The sequence below is a fragment of the Engraulis encrasicolus genome, unplaced genomic scaffold, assembly GCF_034702125.1.
Source record: "Engraulis encrasicolus isolate BLACKSEA-1 unplaced genomic scaffold, IST_EnEncr_1.0 scaffold_27_np1212, whole genome shotgun sequence".
In the NCBI taxonomy this organism is placed as follows: Eukaryota; Metazoa; Chordata; class Actinopteri; order Clupeiformes; family Engraulidae; genus Engraulis; species Engraulis encrasicolus.
Genome location: NW_026945566.1, coordinates 90001 through 100000, shown reverse-complemented (window position 1 = coordinate 100000; position 10000 = coordinate 90001). Strand labels below are relative to the sequence as shown.

At 46.2% G+C, this 10000-nt stretch overlaps 1 protein-coding gene across 1 annotated transcript in view; it reads left to right on the top strand.

The window, feature by feature from the left end:
* LOC134442992 (ephrin type-A receptor 4-like) overlaps positions 1–10000 on the top strand; it is a 73764-nt gene that overhangs the window by 30425 nt on the left and 33339 nt on the right. The gene's annotated exons all lie outside the window — the stretch shown is intronic.

The following is a 10000-nucleotide window of genomic DNA, read 5'->3' as shown; positions in this document are numbered from 1 at the left end:
CTAGTGTCAAAGACTATGGCTTTTCTGACCATTACTGCATTTTTTCTGATGTTTCTATGTACCCTCATGTTCAAAGGGAATCTGTTACAGTCAAAAAACGTATAATCAACTGTGAGACAGCCTCACTCTTTCAGCAAGCACTTTCAGAGATCCAAAGTCAAACCTCAGAGAGTGCAGATGATCTCATGGTTAATTTTAATTCAAGGATGACCCGTATTATGGATGTTATTGCCCCCGAAAAAATCAAAACAGTGGGACGTGAAAAAGCACCTTGGAGAAAGAATCCCACAGTTATATTGCTAAAGCAAGAATGCAGGAGGGCTGAAAGACAGTGGCGTAAATCCAAACTTGAAGTCCACTACCAAATCTATAAACACACACTCTCGAAATACAACCAAGAAATTTCTAAAGCTAGACAATCTTTTTTCTCTGACATAATTAACAGAAATATTAATAATGCACGTGTCCTGTTTGGCACTGTGGAAAAGCTAGTAGCGCCCCCAAATCTAATGCCCTCTGAGTTCCTCTCAGTCAGCAAATGCAATGAGTTCGCATCCTTTTTCAAAGGAAAGATTGAAAAAATACGTGCAAACATACTCACACATGTGCAACCGACCCAAGATTCAGACCAGCTTGCTATGGTGAAGTTAAATCCTAACCTCATGAGAAATTTTCATTTAGTTGATGTGGACATTCTTAATAGAACGGTACAAAGTCTTAGCTCCTCTACATCTGACTTAGATATTTTACCAACAGCCTTCTTCAAATCCATCTTAAATCTAATATCATCAGATGTACTTCAGATCATCAACACCTCACTACAAACAGGCATATTCCCAGGCTGTCTGAAAGAAGCAGTTGTGAAACCCTTACTGAAAAAGAACAACCTGGATGCACTGGTACTAAACAACTATAGGCCCATATCCAATCTACCATTCATGGGTAAAATAATAGAGAAAATTGTTTTTAACCAATTAACCTCTTAACGCAGAAGGCAATTTTGCTGAATTTGGAGACGTTTTGTGGACACAGCATTCAGCAGTAATTATATCAGGCTGTAGGTGTCACACATGGGTCCATGATGGCTTATTTTGAAGAATAGACATTGGCAAAGACAACCATTCACATGTAGCTGTTTATTTGTGTCAGAAAATGTCCTTTTCAGATGACCAAACAAAGAAAAAAAATGAAAAAATGGAAAAAACGCCTAGTACTTTTGTAGTTGTCCGTGTGTCCAAGGCTGAGGAGTAAACATCTAAGGTCACACTAATTTTTTTCTTGTTCTACATGGTCTTGGGAAGTACCAAACAAATTTTGAAGTGTATACATGAAATTAGACTGGTTTTATACAGCTATTTGTATTGGGTACAATAGGCGTCTCCAAAAAGGGCCCAGAACCTCTCCAACCTCTCCAAAATAAAAAGAAAGGCAACTTCCAAAAACTGTCATTTTGTGGTTCTTTTTTATGTTGTGACAACAAATAAATCCACTCTCTGCATTTTATGCGCATTATTTTCAATATTTCTGCACAGTGCTAGGCTAGGTTAGATTCTGTATTGTCCCATAGGAATATTTGTTCTCATCATGCAGATCATCATTAATTATATCATCTTGTACATGTCACACATGTGTCAATGAGGGCTTAAATTGAAGAATAGACATTGGCAAAGACAACCATTCACATGTAGCTGTTTATTTGTGTCAGAAAATGTCCTTTTCAGATGACCAAACAAAGAAAAATATGGAAAAAACGCCTAGTACTTTTGTAGTTGTCAGTGTGTCCAAGGCTGAGGAGTAAACATCTAAGGTCACATTATTTTTTTTTCTTGTTCTACATGGTCTTGGGAAGTACCAAACACATTTTGAAGTGTATACATGAAATTAGACTGGTTTTATACAGCTATTTGTATTGGGTACAATAGGCGTCTCCAAAAAGGGCACAGAACCTCTCCAACCTCTCCAAAATAAAAAGACATTGAACAAGACAACCATTCACATGTAATGTTTATTTGGGTCATAAAATATACATTTCAGAAGACCAAATTTTAAAAAAAAGTAAAAAAAATAAAATAAAAAAAACACACAACACCTAGTACTTTTGCAGTTGTCAGTGAGTCCAAGCTAAAGAAAGCAACTGTCCATACCAGAGCCCCGTTTGCCAGCACTATTACCTTCATACTTGTGCTGTTACCACCTCCTACGACGGGGACGTGGGGTTGGGTTTTAGGAGGCAAAAATGGAGAACTGAAACGGAACTGGAACAAAAAACTATTTACAACTATTTACAAAAAATGTGAGTCCCTCTCTCACTGTGCACCCTGCATGTCATGCCACTCTGTAAAGCACAGTCTGTCCACAATGATGCAGAGTGGCACCCTGCAAGACCTGCACATGTACATGGTCCTGTTCTTGCACAGAACACAACGCTTCCTTCCCGCACTTGCCTTCTGCCTGGCATCAGAAGACGGTGTCACAACAGTGACCGGGAAGCACCCCTGTGGCCTTTCCTCCTCAGACGAAGAGGATGCGGAGGGTGAAGCCCCACCACTGGCTTCAGCGGAAGCCTCTCCCGGTGCACGTGGCTGCTCCTGCCCCACATCAGCCAGCTCACAGCACAGCAGCTCCCTGTAGGCCTTCTGGGTGAGGGGCTTCTCCCTGCGGGCCACCGACATCTCCTTGTGGAGGAGGAAGCTGTTGACCACTGCGATGTCGACAAAGTGCAGGAACAGCTTGAAGTACCACCGTCTGGTCTTCTGGGAGACGGTGAAGTACTTTATCAACGCATCCGAGAGGTCCACCCCCCCCATGTGCTTGTTGTAGGCGAGGACCGGCTCCGGGATTGGGATGCGCTGCACGGACCAGACACCTGTGCGGGGATCCTTGACCCGCCGTGCACTTGTGTTCTGCGCATAGGCCTTGTGCATGGTGGAGCACATGGTGACATCACGGGTGTCCTTCCATTTCACGAAGAGCAGGGGTCCACTCCTTAGCCACCTCATGTCCCCCCGTGCAGCATTCCGTGGCAGGGCATTGGTTGTGGTGCGTGGGAAGCCAATCCTCGTCTCACGGATGGTGCCACAGGCGCTGAAGCCAATGCTGCGGAGGTGGAGGAACAGCTTGGCACTGGTGTAGAAGTTGTCTACATACACAGCGTAGCCAGTGCCAAGATAGGCCACACGCATGAGGTTCACCACAGAGTCAAAGCTCAGGCCCTGGCCAGATGGTGCCTTTGCTTTGCCCTCATATATGGCAAAATCACAAGTGTAGCCATTGGAGCTATCAGCCAAGACAAATAACTTGTAGCCCCACTTCGTTGGCTTGTCCTTCATATACATTTTCAAATGGATCCTCGACTTACTTGCGACCATCCTCTCGTCTACGGACACGTTCTTCCGAGGATGATAGTAGGTCTTGCAGGCAGTCAGCAGCTGGTCCAGCAGAGGCCTCAGGCGACACAGACCATCGTGGCCAGGTTGTCCCCGGAGCTGGTCATTAATGGCGTCGTCTGCAGGGTCGCTCATATGGAGAAGAGCTTTTATAGCATCATAGCGGTACCCTGCCATCACTGATTTTGGAAAGGCAAAGTTGTAGAGGCGCCCCTTCCTCCACATGTCCCGCGCTTCATGGGTCTTCACCAGGCCCTTGTATATGACGAGGCTGATGAAGTGCATGATTTCGTCCGGGACCACATCTCTCCACATCCGCTTGTAGCCTGCTGCCTTCCTCTTGGCTACATGGCGGTTGGTGTTGGTGCACAGGGTGCGCACAACTTCCTTGGAGAAGAACAACTGGAAGAGTTCAGTTGGAGTGTAGTCTTCCCGAGGGTCCAGCTGCACACCAGGTGTCCTCTTTGGCCTGAAGTGGAGTGGTGGAGGCTCCACATCCTCCTCTGTCTTGAAGTGCCACTGCTCCTCCTCTTCGTCTTCCTCCTCCTCCTCCTCCTCACCTGCAGGGCGTGTGGATGGGGTGGGAGCTGTGCGGCGCGTGGGAGCTGTGCGGCGCGTGGGAGCTGTGCGGCGCGTGGGAGCTGTGCGGGGAGTGGGCGCTGTGCGGGGAGTGGGCGCTGTGCGGGGAGTGGGCGCTGTGCGGGGAGTGGGCGCTGTGCGGCAGGTCATCGCCCTGGTACGTCGCTGAGGTTGGCGCTGAGGTCTCCTTGCACTGGCTGATGGGGCTGGAGTGCAGGTCTTGCGTCCCACTGCTGGGGGAGCATGCAGCGATGAGGGCCCTTCCAAGGGGTCACTGGGGGGGGCTGGTGGTGACAGCGGGACAGGGCTGGCTCTCGCTGCTGGTGATGACAGCGGGACAGGGCTGGCCCGCACCTCAGCGCTGTAGGAACAAAAATGAATATTGTATTTTTTACTACAATATTATATTACATTACATTACATTATACTATATTATATTTACAATTTGTTGCATTTTCCACTAGTTATACATGTGTGTGTGTGTGTGTGTGTGTGTGTGTGTGTGTGTGTGTGTGTGTGTGTGTGTGTGTCATCAGCATATCATGAACCTAAAGTAACCTACTAAATATACACTGCACTGTACTGTATTGTATTGCACTGCACAATCTCTTTGTCAGCAGGTCAATTTACTCTTCACTGTAATTTCCATGCATACTACATGTATATTTCATATACAAAGTAGGCCCTACACATTATACTGGACAGATTCTCATCAATAAATTGAGTTGAAATTTGGACCTTACTTTGTACTCTTCAATATAATTTCACTGCATGCGACACGAGTATTTCTTACACAGTCCACAGTATTTCTAGGCATGTAAACAAATTGCTTCAAATGTTCTAAATCGCTATTATTGTACAAACTGATAAGAATAATTTCACTTACTTATCGAGGATGACATCAAAGCCATCCTCAAAGGCATCCTCCTCCGCGGAGTCGTAGCTGGCAGCCCCGGACCCCACATCACTTTCTTCTCCTTCCTCGGACTCCGAGGCGAACAGTGCGGCGTGCACCTCCGCAAGGCTGAGACCTTTCCTCCTTGCCATGACACAAAACGGTCACACTGTGGCAGTGTCAAACCACGCTAATAGCAAGCCGATGAAACGCAAATCGATGAAACGCCAAATGCAGAGCCGTGCGAGTCGTGAGAGCAGTGCGTCGTGGAAGCCGACACGAAAGCTAAAAAGCTCATTTTATGCAGGTGTTTTACGCACTTGATTACGCACCTGGCCTGAAAACAAATCGGCGGACCAATAGGGTGAAATGACCACTCAAACTTTTCATCAGAAAGTTTTCTATTGGTTTAGAAAGCCATACACAGCTGTTGTTTAGTCTACGTTGTCGTTTAGTCTAAAGTATCCAGGCATACATTTTTGTTTACAAAACTTTCGCTCGGGGCACACATGAAAGATGCCGACGGCAGTGAGAAATAGTTGGTTAAAAGCAAATAAAGACACTTTTATTTCATAGTGGACTTCTTCACGAGTTTGGCCATGTATGACATTGCGTGCAAAACCATGCAACAGTGACCAGGAAGTGTCGGCGAACACGCCATTGGATTTCTATGAGGAAAAAATACTGTTTTTCGTAATGAAGGGATTACGCATCTGTGCGATTTTCCTGGGCATTTCAACACAACCAAGACCACTTTCCAGACTACTGAAAGGTAAAGAATGCATTCGTGGCGTTATTTAAGCTCACTTTGTATATTTGACAAATTTCAAGACTGATGTTGATGGAGCACCGCGTTTCCCATGTAAAGTCAATGAAGATCGTTCAGCTAAGCTAACGTGGCTAGGTCCGCCCACCGATGACGTGGTGTGACGCGATTTTATCCGCGGTCAGCTCAGACATTGTAGAAGATAGGGGAGTGGATAAATCGATTGCACTTTGAACATGGATGGCATACACAAGCAGCAAACTTTACATGTGAGAATCCGTCCGCCGGCGGACGTTCTAAAATGCTATTCTTGTTAAGAGGTTAACTGCTTTTCTAATCTCTAATAGCTATTTTGATAAGTTTCAATCAGGTTTCCGTGCCTACCACAGCACTGAAACAGCTCTTATTAAAGTTATGAATGACATAAGATTGAATTCTGATGCTGGCAAATCATCCGTCTTGGTACTTCTTGATTTGAGTGCTGCTTTCGATACAGTTAATCATTCTATACTACTACATAGACTGGAACACTGGGTTGGCTTTACGGGCATAGTGATCGACTGGTTAAAATCGTACCTACAACAAAGAAGTTTTTTTGTCGCCATTGGAAGACATACTTCATCACCAATGTCTCTGGATTGTGGGGTCCCCCAGGGCTCCATTCTGGGACCACTACTGTTCAATCTGTATATGTTGCCACTGGGACACATTATCGAGAATAACTCCATAAATTACCATAGCTATGCGGATGATACCCAGCTCTACTTATCTATGTCCCCAAATGACTATACCCCCCTTGAATCACTCTATCATTGCATGGACCAAATTAACAAATGGATGTCTCACAATTTCCTCCAGCTGAACACAGATAAAACTGAAGTAATTATATTTGGGAAAAGAGAGGAGAGACAAAAGATTGCTACTATCCTTGAAACGAAGGGACTGAAAGCAAGGGAAACAGTTAAAAAATCTTGGGGTCCTCATTGACAGTGACCTAAACTTCAACAGTCACATGAAAGCTATTACTAAGTCTGCATTTTATCACATAAAAAACGTCTCTAAATTTAGGGGCCTGATGTCTAAACATGATCTGGAGAAGCTAATACATGCCTTTATTTCTAGTAAAGTTGATTACTGTAACAGTCTTTTTACTGGCCTCCCCAATAAAACCATTAAACAGCTTCAACTTGTACAAAACGCAGCTGCAAGGGTTCTTACAAAGACAAGGAAGTTCGACCACATTACTCCAATTTTAAGATCGCTGCATTGGCTCCCAGTAAGCTACAGAATTGATTTTAAGGCTATGCTACTTGTGTTTAAATCACTAAATGGAATGGGACCCACATATCTACTGGATATGTTTCAGCTGTATGCACCAACTAGGTCACTAAGGTCAACGGAGAAGAATTTGCTGGTGATTCCAAAAGTCAAAACAAAGTGTGGAGAGGCAGCCTTTAGCTTCTATGCTTCAAAGCTTTGGAACCAGCTTCCAGATGACATAAAAAATGCACCCACTATTGATAGCTTTAAATCTAGACTCAAGACAAAGCTGTTCTCAGATGCTTTCCCCTAGCTTAAATTACTTATTCTTATTATTTTAATTTTTTATTTAATTTCTTTCATTTTATTTTATTTTATTATTATTTTTACCTTATGTTTTATCTTAATGTTTTTAAATGCTTTTTGACTCTAATTCATTTCCTTCTTTCTTCCCTGTTTCCTTTCATTTACATTTGTTAACTTTGTGAAGCACATTGAGTTGCACCTGTGTATGAAATGCGCTATATAAATAAACTTGCCTTGCCTTGCCTTGCCTTGTGTGTGTGTGTGTGTGTGTGTGTGTGTGTGTGTGTGTGTGTGTGGTATGTGTGTGCGTGGTATGTGTGTGTATGTGCATGTGTGTGTGTGTGTGTGTTCACAGCTGTTGTTGTAGGAGTTGAGTATTTACGGACGTTTGCAGGCCTGCTGTAAATGTTTTGATTCCAGCACACATTCCCTGCCATCGCTACAGACTGGTGGTTCCAGTGTGTGTGTGTGTGTGTGTGTGTGTGTGTGTGTGTGTGTGTGTGTGTGTGTGTGTGTGTGTGTGTGTGTGTGTGTGTGTGTGTGTGTGTGTGTGTGTGTGTGTGTGTGTGTGTGTGGGTGTGTGTGTGTTCACATTCCCTGCCATCGCTACAGACTGATTGAGGAGGAGAGGTGGTGAGTGGAGTCAGGGTGTATGCAGGGTTTTAAAAAGTATTAAAAGGTGATAAATTAAAAAGTCAAAATTGAATGGCCTTAAAAGTCGTAAATTTGCTCAAAAAGTATTAATTTTTGAAAAACGAGGTATTATTACGAGAAGAACGGGGGATAGAGAGGGAGAGAAGAGAGGAGGGGAACGAGAAGAACGGGGGATAGAGAAGGGGAGCAGCGAACGAGTGAGAGGAACAGCAGGTCCGTCTGATCTGCCGGGGATCTCTTTAACTGGACTCTGGAGGCGGAGGGGTGTGTGTGTGTGTGTGTGTGTGTGTGTGTGTGTGTGTGTGTGTGTGTGTGTGTGTGTGTGTGTGTGTGTGTGTGTGTGTGTGTGTGTGTGTGTGTGTGTGTGTGTGTGTGTGTGTGTGTGTGTGTGTGTGTGTGTGTGTGTTCACATTCCCTGCCTTTGCAACAGACTGGTGGTTCCAGCGTACATTCCACACCCCGGTTTGCTACCCACCACCGCACCACCCTCCCCATGGACCAGAGAGCTGGTGGTGGTAGATCAGGGTGGTATATGGAGCTGGGAGGTGGTGGTGGTGGTGGTGGTGGTGGTGGTGATAGGTGGTGGTGGTGGTGGTGATAGGTGGTGGTGGTGGTGGTGGTAGATCAGGGTGGTATATGGAGCAGGGAGGTGGTGGTGGTGGTGGTGGTGATAGGTGGTGGTGGTGGTGGTGGTGATAGATCAGGGTGGTATATGGAGCAGGGAGGTGGTGGTGGTGGTGGTGGTGGTGATAGATCAGGGTGGTATATGGAGCAGGGAGGTGGTGGTGGTGGTGGTGGTGGTGGTAGGTGGTGGTGGTGGTGGTGGTGATAGATCAGGGTGGTATATGGAGCAGGGAGGTGGTGGTGGTGGTGGTGGTGGTGGTGGTAGGTGGATCAGGATTGAGGAGGAGAGGTGGTGAGTGTGTAGCATAACATATTTAATCATCCTTGTTGGTGATGTTGGTGGAGGAGGGAGGTGGTGCTGGTGGTGGTGCGTAGCGTAGCGCAGCGTAGCGTAGCGCAGCTTAACGTGTTTAATCATCCCATGGTGGTGATTGTGCTGGATGATGGTGATGGTGGTGGTGATAGGAGTGTGGTGTGTGTGAAGTGTAACTTGTTTAATCAGCCCATACGGCTGGTGGTGGAGGAGGGAGAAGGTGGAGGATGGTGATGGTGGTGGTGGTGGAGAATGGAGTGTGGTGTGTGTGTAGTGTAACGTGTTTAATCAACCCATGGTGGTGGTGGTGGTGATGGTGGTTGCAGTTGTTAACAGTATTACGTTGCTGCGAGGACTTGTCGTTCTGCTCTAGAAAACACATGTGGCGTGGAGAGAGGGAGAGAAACAGAGACAGAGGGAGAGAAAGAGACGGATGAAGAGAGGAGAGAGAGAGAGAAAGAGAGGAATGGAGGGTAGAGAAACGGGGGAGAGAGAGACTGAGTGAGGAGGAGAGGGAGTGAAAAAGAGAGAGAGGTAGGGAGGGCGGGGGGAGAGCCTTCATGCTTTACGTTTTACGCTTTGAAGGAAAGAATAATGCCACACAGAGACGCACACATGCACAGACGCACACACACACACACACACACACATGCAGCAGGCATGCATGAATGTACACTTCCTTTGCCCAGAGTTATTCTCCTGGCTCTCCTAAAACACACACACAAGTCATACACACACACACACACACACACACACACACACACACACACACACACACACACACACACACACACACACACACACACACACACACACACACACACACACACACACACACACACACACACAGAGTTTTCTTCCCTCCTGAGCCATTGCCTCAGCTCTCCTCTCCTCACACACATACGGTTCACAGACCTGCGCGCCCCCATTCTAGTGTGTGTGTGTGTGTGCGTATGTGCGTGTGTGCGTGTGTGCGTGTGTGCGTGTGTGCGCGTGTGTGTGTGTGTGTGTGTGTGTGTGTGTGTGTGTGTGTGTGTGTGTGTAATTCAGCCATCATGCTGGTGGTGTTGACACACTTCTCCTTTGAGTCTGCAGCTGGACATTAATCACGGACTCCAGGGCCCTCTACCGCTCTCTCACCACCTCCTCTCTCCCTCTCTCTCCTCCTCCTCTCCTGCGCCTCCTCTCCTCCTCCAGGGCCCTCTACCGCTCTCTCA